The sequence below is a fragment of the Coregonus lavaretus genome (genome assembly GCF_964263955.1).
Source record: "Coregonus lavaretus genome assembly, chromosome: 11".
In the NCBI taxonomy this organism is placed as follows: domain Eukaryota; kingdom Metazoa; phylum Chordata; class Actinopteri; order Salmoniformes; family Salmonidae; genus Coregonus; species Coregonus lavaretus.
The window spans coordinates 18,746,455-18,761,399 of NC_139998.1; the positions used below are offsets into that span (position 1 = coordinate 18,746,455).

General features: G+C 43.7%; 1 protein-coding gene across 1 annotated transcript in view; it reads left to right on the forward strand.

The window, feature by feature from the left end:
* Positions 1 to 14,945, forward strand: part of LOC311137405 (carbohydrate sulfotransferase 1-like) — a gene marked incomplete at its 3' end in the record, with an annotated part of 184,349 nt that overhangs the window by 22,572 nt on the left and 146,832 nt on the right. The window lies entirely within an intron of this gene.

Below are 14,945 nucleotides of genomic sequence, written 5' to 3' on the forward strand. Positions count from 1 at the left end.
CACGTGCCTGTATGACCTCCCTACAACGCCTGGGCATGCTCCTGATGAGGTGGCGGATGGTCTCCTGAGGGATCTCCTCCCAGACCTGGACTAAAGCATCCGCCAACTCCTGGACAGTCTGTGGTGCAACGTGGCGTTGGTGGATGGAGCGAGACATGATGTCCCAGATGTGCTCAATTGGATTCAGGTCTGGGGAACGGGCGGGCCAGTCCATAGCATCAATGCCTTCCTCTTGCAGGAACTGCTGACACACTCCAGCCACATGAGGTCTAGCATTGTCTTGCATTAGGAGGAACCCAGGGCCAACCGCACCAGCATATGGTCTCACAAGGGGTCTGAGGATCTAATCTCGGTACCTAATGGCAGTCAGGCTACCTCTGGCGAGCACATGGAGGGCTGTGCGGCCCCCCAAAGAAATGCCACCCCACACCATGACTGACCCACCGCCAAACCGGTCATGCTGGAGGATGTTGCAGGCAGCAGAACGTTCTCCACGGCGTCTCCAGACTCTGTCACGTCTATCACGTGCTCAGTGTGAACCTGCTTTCATCTGTGAAGAGCACAGGGCGCCAGTGGCGAATTTGCCAATCTTGGTGTTCTCTGGCAAATGCCAAACGTCCTGCACGGTGTTGGGCTGTAAGCACAACCCCCACCTGTGGACGTCGGGCCCTCATACCACCCTCATGGAGTCTGTTTCTGACTGTTTGAGCAGACACATGCACATTTGTGGCTTGCTGGAGGTCATTTGGCAGGGCTCTGGCAGTACTCCTCCTGCTCCTCCTTGCACAAAGGCGGAGGTAGCAGTCCTGCTGCTGGGTTGTTGCCCTCCTACGGCCTCCTCCACGTCTCCTGATGTACTGGCCTGTCTCCTGGTAGCGCCTCCATGCTCTGGACACTACGCTGACAGACACAGCAAACCTTCTTGCCACAGCTCGCATTGATGTGCCATCCTGGATGAGCTGCACTACCTGAGCCACTTGTGTGGGTTGTAGACTCCATCTCATGCTACCACTAGAGTGAAAGCACCAAAAGTGACCAAAACATCAGCCAGGAAGCATAGGAACTGAGAAGTGGTCTGTGGTCACCACCTGCAAAACCAGTCCTTTATTGGGGGTGTCTTGCTAATTGCCTATAATTTCCACCTGTTGTCTATTCCATTTGCACAACAGCATGTGAAATGTATTGTCAATCAGTGTTGCTTCCTAAGTGGACAGTTTGATTTCACAGAAGTGTGATTGACTTGGAGTTACATTGTGTTGTTTAAGTGTTCCCTTTATTTTTTTGAGCAGTGTATTATTACGTATCAGACAAACATACTGTATATTGTCCTGATATTGAATGACATTGTGCTAGTCTTTGTCAATCAAGTAATAGTGTAATGGCACGTTCCATTGGTTTCACATTCACACAAGGGTCTGTTACACAATCACAACACATTGCATTCAATTAAAGACTAAAGAGTGTTTTTCAGAGTGATCTATTTCTCACCAAACTCATTCAGTGGAAACAACAACTAGCAGTCGTACCAATAAAGGGATGCGTCTAAGGCGACAGTCATTCAAAGAGAAAAACGGTTTGTTTAGCATCATAATTGTGCGGCTTGACTGCCAAGATTCCATTTTGCCGTGACAATGAGAGAATGGAGGCATCACTAAAAGAGGAGAATTGGATGCTTGGAATCAACAGTCTATCTTTCAGCCAGCAAACCTGGAAGATGTCAGTGCTCGACTGATAAGAGAAACAGTGCAGCATTGTATGGAACAGTATGATGACATTGCACATGCATGCACGAAAGCACGCACACACACACACACTAATTGTATCAATGGGAATACAGTGTAATAGTGCCCTAGTCTTGGTACCAGTCTTTTTGGCTAACATTCCACTCCTTGACAAATGACAGGAGTGGCGAGGAGTGGAATGTAATAGCTGAACAGAGACGGCAACCAGGCTAATAGTGCCCTCATGAGCAATGGAAGGAGTGGGGACTGAGGTGGGCAGCTTAGGGCGATTGGGTAACAGCCATTCTCATCTCTTATTGATGCTGGCATGTGACATTTCCTGGAGTGGGGTGGCGGGCAGGCAGGCAGGCAGGCAGCCGTCAGGCTGAGGGGTGAGATTACTAAACCCAACAACCCAACAGCAATACTGTCTGGCACAGCACAGTGCCATAGGCTTCACAAAGACAATGAGCTTCTTCTAGAAGTACAGAAAGCAACCACCCATCTGTTACAGATGGCTCAAAGTGGAGGAGAGCTTGACTTCATCACTACTTGTTTTTGTAAGAAGTGTTGACAAGCTGAATGCACTGAGCTGTCTGTTTAAACTACTAGCACACAGCCCGGACACCCATGCATACCCCACAAGACATGCCACCAGAGGTCTCTTCACAACCCCCAAGTCCAGAACAGACAATGGGAGGCACACAGTACTACATAGAGCCATGACAACATGGAACTCTATTCCACAAGAGATAACTGATGCAAGCAGTAGAATCAGATTTAAAAAAACAGATACAAATATACCTTATGGAACAGCAGGGACCGTGAAGAGACACACACAAAGGTACAGACACACGCGCTAGCACACACACTCTACACACACGTACATTGTAATATTGTTGTATGGTGGTATTATACATTGTATTGTAGATATGTAGTGGTATAATAATGTTATATGATGTACTGTTTTATGTTTTATTTTATATGTAATGTAAGTGCCTTAATGTGTTTGGACCCCAGGAAGAGTAGCTGCTGCTTTGGCAACAGCTAATGGTGATCCCTAATAAATACAAATACAAATACAGATGGGAATAATGAAACTAGGAGAAACTGCTAGCTTTGTCATGTCCTCTAATAAAAGCTACCATTTCACCATGGACACTGGACTGTCCGTTGTGTTAGCCTTAAGAGCTAGTCTACAATGCCATTAGTCTATTCATGGGATTCAAGCTACTGCTAGTAATCAATATCTCATCCAACCAAGCTCATTCTTTACATCAACAATGAGCCCAGAGGTAGGAGACAGACATGCAAGAGATAGCAATAGTCTATTCAAAATAGTTTTTTAAAGTGTTCAACAGGGCACCATCCCCTTTGTCTACAGGCTCTCTCTCATCAAAAGAGAATTGCCTAAGACCTGTTCATCTCGTTCGACTTCTCAGGAGTACAATCGCACTGCTTATATTTACAAGGGGGATTTATGAGTGTTGGCATCTGAGGGGTCAGTTACCAGATATTCAGTGCCCACATAACAGCCAAGCTCTCATTCAAGCGTATTGTGTAATGACTGTTTAATGGGGTAGAGGCTGAGTACATCTCACTGGAGCCATGACCAAACTATTCATTTACTAGTACTAGCTAGATACAAAGTGTAAATGGCATTGGCAATAGTTTGTCTACAACTTCTAATCACATCTGGTCTTTACAGTTGGAGAATGTGTAGTGTAGTCTACAAATTTGCGCAGGGGAAGTCACAGCTATTTTGGAGGATTTGCTGTCAATCAGCCATGATCGTGTTTAATCGTGAGTGGCCTGTGTAGGTCCAGGACGCTTCTCTCCAAGGCTCTGATAGAAGCAGAGGAACATAGCAGGTTAAACTGTGGGTTTGATTTGCCAGAATCAAGAAAACATTTCAGTAGAGTAAATCAGAGCTCATCATCATAAATGATCCTAGTCATAATGGGCACCACTACATCACAGATTACAGTCCTTCCTTAAATGCTCTTGGGCTGAGGAGTCATACTGCAGGCTTTGAGAAGGGAACAGAGTGACCTAGCACTGGCCGTCTGTAAATCCCTCAGAGACCTAAAATCACCATGCCACAGCGCTATAGATTATAGATTAACACATTTCCATTTCATGCATGCGTACAATTTCACTTGTGTGAAACAGGACAAATATAAGCACCCACCAAATTATTATTATTATTATTATTTTATTAGTGCATGCAGCTGAATGCAGATACAGACATACCAACATATTGTTGCACAAGAGTGAATAGAAGCACACACAGTGCATTGAGTGCAAGCAGAGAGGGACCCGGGACATAAATTCCTACATGTGTTAACCAACAGATGGTTCTGCCTATTAGAGATAAAAATAAGATTAAAAGAAAAGAGAGGAGTGATTGCTATCTTGACAGTACAGCTGACAAACATACTGATATAATCAAGATGAGAATTTCGGTGCTTATCTGTGCCTGTGTGTACAGTACAGGAAGAATGCCAGAACATTCTCAGTGAGAGCAACCTTCAGTGCTCAAGTGTACACATGAAAAATCCTACAGTGCAATGACGCTCTGCTGCCAAAACGATTTTTTTTCTTTTCTTCTTTCTGTTGAGGTCTTGGCTTTGCATTCACATTCAGCACCCTATAGCAAGAAGATGACCATCGTCCTGGTATGACTTGTAACTCCCAACATAACACTTGCTCTCTCAATTCAATTCAATTCAAGGGGCTTTATTGGCATGGGAAACATTTGTTTACAGTGAGGGAAAAAAGTATTTGATCCCCTGCTGATTTTGTACGTTTGCCCACTGACAAAGAAATGATCAGTCTATAATTTTAATGGTAGGTTTATTTGAACAGTGAGAGACAGAATACAACAAAAAAATCCAGAAAAACGCATGTCAAAAATGTTATAAATTGATTTGCATTTTAATGAGGGAAATAAGTATTTGACCCCCTCTCAATCAGAAAGATTTCTGGCTCTTTTATACAGGTAACGAGCTGAGATTAGGAGCACACTCTTAAAGGGAGTGCTCCTAATCTCAGTTTGTTACCTGTATAAAAGACACCTGTCCACAGAAGCAATCAATCAATCAGATTCCAAACTCTCCACCATGGCCAAGACCAAAGAGCTCTCCAAGGATGTCAGGGACAAGATTGTAGACCTACACAAGGCAGGAATGGGCTACAAGACCATCGGCAAGCAGCTTGGTGAGAAGGTGACAACAGTTGGTGCGATTATTCACAAATGGAAGAAACACAAAAGAACTGTCAATCTCCCTCGGCCTGGGGCTCCATGCAAGATCTCACCTCGTGGAGTTGCAATGATCATGAGAACGGGGCGGCAGGTAGCTTAGTGGTTAAGAGCATTGTGCCAGTAACCGAAAGGTCGTTGGTTCTAATCCCCGAGCCGACTAGGTGAAAAATCTGTTGATGTGCCCTTGAGCAAGGCACTTAACCCTAATTGCTCCTGTAAGTCGCTCTGGAAAAAAAAAATATATATATATAACGGTGAGGAATCAGCCCAGAACTACACGGGAGGATCTTGTCAATGATCTCAAGGCAGCTGGGACCATAGTCACCAAGAAAACAATTGGTAACACACTACACCGTGAAGGACTCAAATCCTGCAGCGCCCGCAAGGTCCCCCTGCTCATGAAAGCACATATACAGGCCCGTCTGAAGTTTGCCAATGAACATCTGAATGATTCAGAGGAGAACTGGGTGAAAGTGTTGTGGTCAGATGAGACCAAAATGGAGCTCTTTAAAATCAACTCAACTCGCCGTGTTTGGAGGAGGGGGAATGCTGCCTATGACCCCAAGAACACCATCCCCACCGTCAAACATGGAGGTGGAAACATTATGCTTTGGGGCTGTTTTTCTGCTAAAATGACAGGACAACTTCACCGCATCAAAGGGACGATGGACAGGGCCATGTGCCGTCAAATCTTGGGTGAGAACCTCCTTCCCTCAGCCAGGGCATTGAAAATGGGTCGTGGATGGGTATTCCAGCATGACAATGACCCAAAACACACGGCCAAGGCAACAAAGGAGTGGCTCAAGAAGAAGCACATTAAGGTCCTGGAGTGATCTAGCCAGTCTCCAGACCTTAATCCAATAGAAAATCTGTGGAGGGAGCGGAAGGTTCGAGTTGACAAACATCAGCCTCGAAACCTTAATGACTTGGAGATGATCTGCAAAGAGGAGTGGGACAAAATCCCTCCTGAGATGTGTGCAAACCTGGTGGCCAACTACAAGAAACGTCTGACCTCTGTGATTACCAACAAGGGTTTTGCCACCAAGTACTAAGTCATGTTTTGCAGAGGGTCAAATACTTATTTCCCTCATTAAAATGCAAATCAATTTATAACATTTTTGACATGTGTTTTTCTGGATTTTGTTGTTGTTATTCTGTCTCTCACTGTTCAAATAATCCTACCATTAAAATGATAGACTGATCATTTCTTTGTCAGTTGGCAAACGTACAAAATCAGCAGGGGATCAAATACTTTTTTCCCTCACTGTACATTGCCAAAGCAAGTTAAATAAATAATGAACAAAAGTGAAATAAACAACAAAAAATGAACAGTAAACATTACACTCACAAAAGTTCCAAAAGAATAAAGACATTTCAAATACAGTGTTGTAATGATGTGCAAATAGTTAAAGTAGAAAAGGGAAAATAAATAAACATAAATATGGGTTGTATTTACAATGGTGTTTGTTCTTCACTGATTGCCCTTTTCTTTTGGCAACAAGCTCTCTCTCTCTCTCTCTCTCTCTCTCTCTCTCTCTCTCTCTCTCGCTCTCTCTCTCTCTCTCTCTCTCTCTCTCTCTCTCTCTCTCTCTCGCTCTCTTTCTGCTAATGGCCTTTCAGTAAACCCACACAGAGAGTTTACTGAAAGGCAATTAGCAGTGTGAACTGTGGACAACCTGCACTGTCAGAGCTCTGGTAAATCAATGCCTGGAAGAAACATACTGATTTCATCAACTGTGACATCAGGACAAAGAAAAATGATAGAAAAAGGCCTAGGATTGACGTTGACGTATCTGTATGTCCTGTGATGAATTTTTAAATGACAAACATGACAATTCCATAAGGCGTTGGCAAGAGAACAGAAACAGACTGGCACCCGGGCTAGGGCAATACAGTATATTGACTGTAAACGCCATTGCCATGATGATTCTGGATGGCAAACATACAATAACATTTGGATTTGATGTCATCCCAATCAAATCTAGTCACTGTACTCCATGGTCAATGTTTTTTTTAAATATGACTCTGCATGAAATTACAACTACATTAAAACATGATGACATCACACAATCAAACCAAACAATTAGGTAGAATGTTGGAATTAGAATGTTTGGTTGATAAGAGCCTGTGTTTATTGAAACCCATTGCCATGGTGATTCTAAGTTATAAAAATACATTTACCTTTGAATATAAGGATATCACAATTGAGTACAGCATGTTTTGAATATAGAATGCCTGGTTGGAACTCAGTTTTGGTGGCAACTAGGGCTGTGGCGGTCATTACATTTTGTCAGCCGGTAAGAGCCTACAAGCCACTGATGCAGACCTTTGGAACATCTACATTTAAAAAAGTATAATAAATCCACGTAATATAGCCTACAACATCACAATAATGCCATTAATAATTTTAGACAGGTGTAAAGAAACATGATATGAAGAAAATGTAGTCTATTTCAGAAGAACAGAATAGCATACTCTGAGTTAGTATACTCCTTGTGTTAGGCCCTGATCTGGCTATGCCATATGGCTGTGGGCTACACTAGTTCATTTAGCAGACAAGATTTTCTTAGAATTCCATGGCATTATTTTATAGTATGAAGAATACAATTGAACACAGCTGAATAAATAGAAAGGATATTTTCCCCAAATGATTTGAGGGAGTGCGCACATGCGGCTAGTCTGTGTTGAGCGGTTAACAGGTCCTCCTATATGCTTAATTTAGAGTTATTTATCCAAGATATTGGAAGACCTGTCCACATTTACTTTTCGTCAACCAACAAGATGAGTAGGCCTAATGAACAGCAAAAGCACTAGTCCAGGTCAATCTACTATCCCCCATAGTACAAAAGTTGACCTATTCTATTCTGTGGGAGAAATAAATATTGCAAACATAGTCTGGGACAGTTGTGGGATTCGATAGATCCCAAATTAATACAACCACCAGCATCCCAAAAACTTTTTTAAGCAATGAGGCTTGAAAACCTACTCATTCAAGGGTTTTTCTTTATTTTTACTATTTTCTACACTGTAGAATAATTGTGAAGACATCAAAACTATGAAATAACTCATATGGAATCATGTAGTAACCAAAAAAGTGTTAAACAAATCAAAATAGCCACCCTTTGCCTTGATGACAGCTTTGCACACTCTTGGCATTCCATCAACCAGCTTCATGAGGTAGTCACCTGGAATGCATTTCAATTAACAGGTGTGCCTTCTAAAAAGTTAATTTGTGGAATTTCTTTCCTTCTTAATGCGTTTGAGCCAATCGTTTGAGCCAACATTTTAAGATAAACGTTTTGATCTGTTGCACATTAGCTTAAAATGTTGATAAACTAATAGGCTATTTCTTCACATTATAAGCGCAGCAATGCGCACACAGCAGTAGGCTATAAGTGCGAATGTTCCAAAATGCAATCAATTAGCGGGAAAACACCATTCTCAAAAGTGACCGCAAATGTGATTATGCATGTAATGCTTTTATTACAAAGGTGAATTTTTATGGTGAAAATTATCTTCCCCAAACTTGAAACTCACGTGCTCCGTATGTATGCCAGTTAGGCTCTACACCCGTTGAAAAGCAGATTAATGTGATTAATTTTAAGAAGTTATTTGGCCACTTTAGTTGTGATACAAACCTTATCAAAACATATAGCCTATGGGCTAGGCTACATGAGGTGTGAGACTATGATTTGAAAAAGTGCAAAAAAAAGGCATGCACTGTTTCTTGCCTTACTGCACAGAACCTGGGCATCATTCACAAGTGATAATATATCATTCACAAGTGATAGGCTAATATTGTCACCCATCAGACTGTTCTTGATTTATTCTTGTCTTTACATATACTAAATAATATATGTGTGAAATGTGTTTTGATTTAGAATGGACCATTATGCACCTGTCTACAAAAAAATACATGTAATCTATGCACTTAAATAGCAAATGGAGGACGCTTTTTCCGTGGTTCATTTTCATGCCAGCCAGGTAGGTTATACTCCTGTTGTAAAGAGAAGCAATGTGCTTGATATTAGGAAGGTTGAGAAATAAATATAGTACATTTTAGTCATTTAGCAGACGCTCTTATCCAGAGCGACTTACAGTTATTTTTTAATACAGTCCCCCCGTGGGAATCAAACCCACAACCCTGGCGTTGCAAACGCCATGCTCTACCAACTGAGCTACATCCCTGCCGGCCATTCCCTCCCCTACCCTGGACGACGCTGGGCCAATTGTGCGCCGCCCCATGGGTCTCCGGTCGTGGCCGGCTACGACAGAGCCTGGATTCGAACCAGGATCTCTAGTGGCACAGCTAGCACTGCGATGCAGTGCCTTAGACCACTGCGCCACTCGGGAGGAGAGACCCAGAGTTACCTCTGCTGCAGAGGATAATTTCATTAGAGTTACCAGCCTCAGAAATTGCAGCCCAAATAAATGCTTCACAGAGTTCAAGTAACAGACACATCTCAACATCAACTGTTCAGAGGAGAATGTGTGAATCAGGCCTTCATGGTCGAATTGCTGCAAAGAAACCACTACTAAAGGACACCAATAATAAGAAGAGACTTGCTTGGGCCAAGAAACCCGAGCAATGGACATTAGACCGGTGGAGATGTGTCCTTTGGTCTGGAGTCCAACTTCGAGATTTTTGGTTCCAACCGCCGTGTCTTTGTGAGACGCGGTATGGGTGAATGGATGATCTCCGCATGTGTATTTCCCACCGTAAAGCATGGAGGAGGAGGTGCTATGTTGTGGGGGTGCTTTGCTGGTTACACTGTCTGTGATTTATTTAGAATTCAAGGGACACTTAACCAGCATGGCTCCCACAGCATTCTGCAGCGATACACCATCACATCTGGTTTGGGCTTAGTGGGACTATCATTTGTTTTTCAACAGGACAATGACCCAACAGGCTGTGTAAGGGCTATTTTACCAAGAAGGAGAGTGATGGAGTGCTGCATCAGATGACCTGGCCTCCACAATCCCCCAACCTCAACCAAATTGAGATGGTTTGGGATGAGTCGGACCGCAGAGTGAAGGAAAAGCAGCCAACAAGTGCTCAGCATATGTGGGAACTCCTTCAAGACTGTTGGAAAAGCATTCCAGGTGAAGCTGGTTGAGAGAATGCCAAGAGTGTGCAAAGCTGTCATCAAGGCAAAGGGTGGCTATTTGAAGAATCTCAAATATAAAATATATTTGATATATACATGATTCCATATGGGTTATTTCATAGTTTTGATGTCTTCACTATTGTTCTACAATGTAGAAAATAGCAAAAATAAAGAAAAACCCTTGAATGAGTAGGTGTTCTAAAACATTGACCGGTAGTGTATATCTACACTGACTAGAATATAGGCTGCCACACTTCTGGACATCACAGGTCGTTTCTTGGTTAGTCAGCTGAAATTAGCTGAGGACACGCATTCAACCACACTCTCAGACTGAACTGTATGTCTCTTCAAATTAAGGGCCCACTCACTCAACCCAAAAAATGGCAGACGGACTACAGTATATTGAAATGCCAGGGGAAGAGATACAGTAGAGTGTATGGGCCTAAGAGCATTATACAAGAGCTCACTATTCTCAAGTGGAAAACGTTTACACAAGAAAATATATAAACGCAACATGTAAAATGTTGGTGCCATGTTTCATGAGCTGAAATAAAAGATCACAGAAATATTCCATACGCAAAACATTTTTATCTCAAATTTTGTGCACAAATTTGTTTACATCCCTGTTAGTGAGAATTTGTCCTTTGCCAAGATAATCCATCCACCTGACAGATGTGGCATATCAAGAAGCTGATTAAACAGCATTATCATTAAACAGGTGCACCTTGTGCTAGGGACAATAAAAGGCCACTCTAAAATGTGCAGTTTTGTCACACACACAATGCCTCAGATGTCTCAAGTTTTGAGGGAGCCTGCAATTGGCATGCTGACTGCACGAATGTCCACTTGAGCTGTTGCCAGATAATTAAATGTTCATTTCTCTACTATAAGCCGCCTCCAATGTCGTTTTAGAGAATTTGGCAGTAAGTTCAACCAGCCGACAACTGCAGACCACGTGTAACCACGCCAGCCCAGGACCTCCACATCCGGCTTCTTCACCTGTGGGATCGACTGAGAACAGCCACCCGGACAACTGATGAAACTGTGGGTTTGCACAACTGAAGAATTTCTGCACAAACTGTCAGAAATCATCTCAGGGAAGGTCATCTGCGTGCTCGTCGTCCTCACCAGGGTCTTGACCTGACTGCAGTTCAGCCTCGTAACCGACTTCAGTGGGCAAATGCTCACTTTCGATGGCCATTGGCACGCTGGAGAAGTGTGCTCTTCACGGATGAATCCCAGTTTCAGCTGTACTGGGCATATGGTAGACAGCTAGTATGGTGTTGTGTGGGCGAGCGGTTTGCTGATGTCAATGTTGTGAACAGAGTGCCCCATGGTGGTGGTGGGGTTATGGTATGGGCAGGCATAAGCTATGGACAACAAACACAATTGCATTTTATTGATGGCAATTTGAATGCACAGAGATACTGTGACTAGGCCTTTGTTGTGCCATTCATCCGCCATCATCACCTCATGTTTCAGCATGATAATGCACGGCCCCATGTCGCAAGGATCTGTACACAATTCCTGGAGGCTGAACATTTCCCAGTTCTTCCATGGCCTGCAAACTCACCAGACATGTCAGCCATTGAGCATGTTTGGGATGCTCTGGATCGATGCGTACGACAGTGTGTTCCAGTTCCCGCCAATATCCAGCAACTTTGCACAGCCATTGACGAGGAGTGGGACAACATTCCACAATCAACAGCCTGATCAAGTAGAAGGAGATGTGTCGCACTGCATGAGGAAAACGGTGGTCACACCAGATACTGACTGGTTTTCTGATCCACACCCTTACCTTTAAAAAAAAAGGAATCTGTGACCAACAGATGCATAGCTGTATTCCCAGTCATGTGAAATCCATAGTTCCTAATGAATTTACTTCAATTGACTGGACTCGTGTGGCTCAGTTGGTAGAGAATGGTGCTTGCAACACCAGGGTTGTGGGTTTGATTCCCACGGGGGACCAGTACGAACATGTTTGCACTCACTACTGTAGGTTGCACTGGATAAGAACATCTACTAATTCACTAAAATGTAAATTATTTCCTTATATGAACTGTAACTCAGTAAAACCGTTGAAAATGTTACGTTCATATTTTTGTTCAGTGTATTAATTTGACAAGGTTTGTTGACTGAGAACACATTCTCATTTACAGCAGGGACCTGGGGAACAGTTGCAGTAATTTTTCACATACAGTACATATAACAGTTCAATAGATTCATTGAACACTGGTCACTTTAATGTTTACATACGGTTTCACCCACTTTATACGTACACTCAGTGGTTAGTTTATTAGGTACACCCATATAGTACAGGGTAGGACCCCCCTTTGCCTCCAGAACAGCCTGAATTCTTCAGGGCATGGAAACATTGCTCAATTGGTATCAAGGGAGCTAAAGTGTGCCAGGAAAACATTCCTCACACCATTACACCACCGCCACCAGCCTGTACCGTTGACACCAGGCAGGATGGGGCCATGGACAGACAGATGGCCTGACATTATCCTGTAGAATTCTCTGATACAGAGCAGAATTCATGGTTCCTTCTATTAAGGCAAGTCGTCCAGGTCCTGACGCAGTAAAGCATCCCCAAACCATTACACTAGCGCGATCATGCTTGACCGTTGGTATAAGGTTCTTACTGTGGAATGCAATGTTTGGTTTTCGCCAGGCATTATGGGACCCATGTCTTCTGTGAGCTGAAGGTGAAGCACAGCTGGGTCATGCAGCGAGACAATGATCCAAAACACACAATCAATCTACATGAACATTGTTAAAAAGCAACACATTTGATGTTTTGGAATGGCCTAGTCAAAATCCAGTAATAATCCCAATTGAGATGTTGTGGAAGAACGAGCAGTGCTTGCTTGAAAACTCACAAATGCCGCTGAGTTAAAGCAGTTCTGCATGCAAGAGTGGTCCAAAATTCCTCCACAGTGATGTGAGAGACTGATCAACAACTACAGGAAGCATTTGGTCCTGAGTGGCGCAGTGGTCTAAGGCACTGCATCGCAGTGCTAACTGTGCCACTAGAGATCCAGGTTCGAATCCAGGCTCTGTCGCAGCCGGCCGCGACCGGGAGACTCATGGGCGGCGCACAATTGGCCCAGCGTTGTCCAGGGTAGGGGAGGGAATGGCCGGCAGGGATGTAGCTCAGTTGATAGAGCATGGCGTTTGCAACGCCAGGGTTGTGGGTTCGATTCCCACGGGGGGCCAGTATAAAAAATAAAATAATAAAAAATGTATTCACTAACTGTAAGTCGCTCTGGATAAGAGCGTCTGCTAAATGACTAAAATGTAAATGTTGCAGTCATTGCAGCTAAAGTTGGCTCTGGCCACTGAGTGTACAGTCGTGGTCAAAAGTTTTGAGAATGACACAAATACTAATTTTCACAAAGTCTGCTGCCTCAGTTTTGATGATGGCAATTTGCATATACTCCAGAATGTCATGAAGAGTGATCAGATGAATTGCAATTAATTGCAAAGTCCCTCTTTGCCATGAAAATGAACTTAATCCCCAAAAAACATTTTCACTGCATTTCAGCCCTGCCACAAAAGGACCAGCTGCCATCATGTCAGTGATTATCTCGTTAACACAGGTGTAGTCCCCTGTAGCTCAGTTGGTAGAGCATGGCGCTTGCAACGCCAGAGTTGTGGGTTCGATTCCCACGGGGGACCAGTATGAAAATGTATGCACTCACTAACTGTAAGTCGCTCTGGATAAGAGTGTCTGCTAAATGACTAAAATGTGAGACTGTTGACGAGGACAATGCTGGAGATCACTCTGTCATGCTGATTGAGTTAAAATAACAGACTAGAAGCTTTAAAAGGAGGGTGGTGCTTGAAATCATTGTTCTTCCTCTGTTAACCACGATTACCTGCAAGGAAACATGTGCCGTCGTCATTGCTTAGCACAAAAAGTGCTTCACAGGCAAGGATATTGCTGCTAGTAAGATTGCACCTAAATCAACCATTTATTGGATCATCAAGAACTTCAAGGAGAGAGGTTAAATTGTTGTGAAGAAGGCATCAGGGCACCCAAGAAAGTCCAGCAAGCGCCAGGACCGTCTCCTAAAGTTGATTCAGCTGCGGGATCGGGGCACCACCAGTGCAGAGCTTGCTCAGGAATGGCAGCAGGCAGGTGTGAGTGCATCTGCACGCACAGTGAGGCGATGGCTTGGTGTCAAGAAGGGCAGCAAAGAAGCCACTTCTCTCCAGGAAAACCATCAGGGACAGACTGATATTCTGTAAAAGATACAGGGATTGGACTGCTGAGGACTGGGGTAAAGTCATTTTCTCTGATGAATCCCCTTTCCGATTGTTTGGGGCATCCGGAAAACACCTTGTCCAGAGAAGACAAGGTGAGCGCTACCATCAGTCCTGTGTCATGCCAACAGTAAAGCATCCTGAGACCATTCATGTGTGGGGTTGCTTCTCAGCCAAGGGAGTGGGCTCACTCACAATTTTGCCTAAGAACACAGCCATGAATAAAGAATGGTACCAACACATCCTCCGAGAGAAACTTCTCCCAACCATCCAAGAAAAGTTTGGTGACGACCAATGCCTTTTCCAGCATGATGGAGCACCTTGCCATAAGGCAAAAGTGATAACTAAGTGGCTCGGGGAACAAAACATCGACATTTTGGGTCCATGGCCAGGAAACTCCCCAGACCTTAATCCCATTGAGAACTTGTGGTCGATCCTCAAGAGGCGGGTGGACAAACAAAACCCCACAAATTCTGACAAACTCCAAGCACTGATTATGCAAGAATGGGCTGCCATCAGTCAGGATGTGGCCCAGAAGTTAATTGACAGCATGCCAGGGCGGATTGCAGAGGTCTTGAAAAA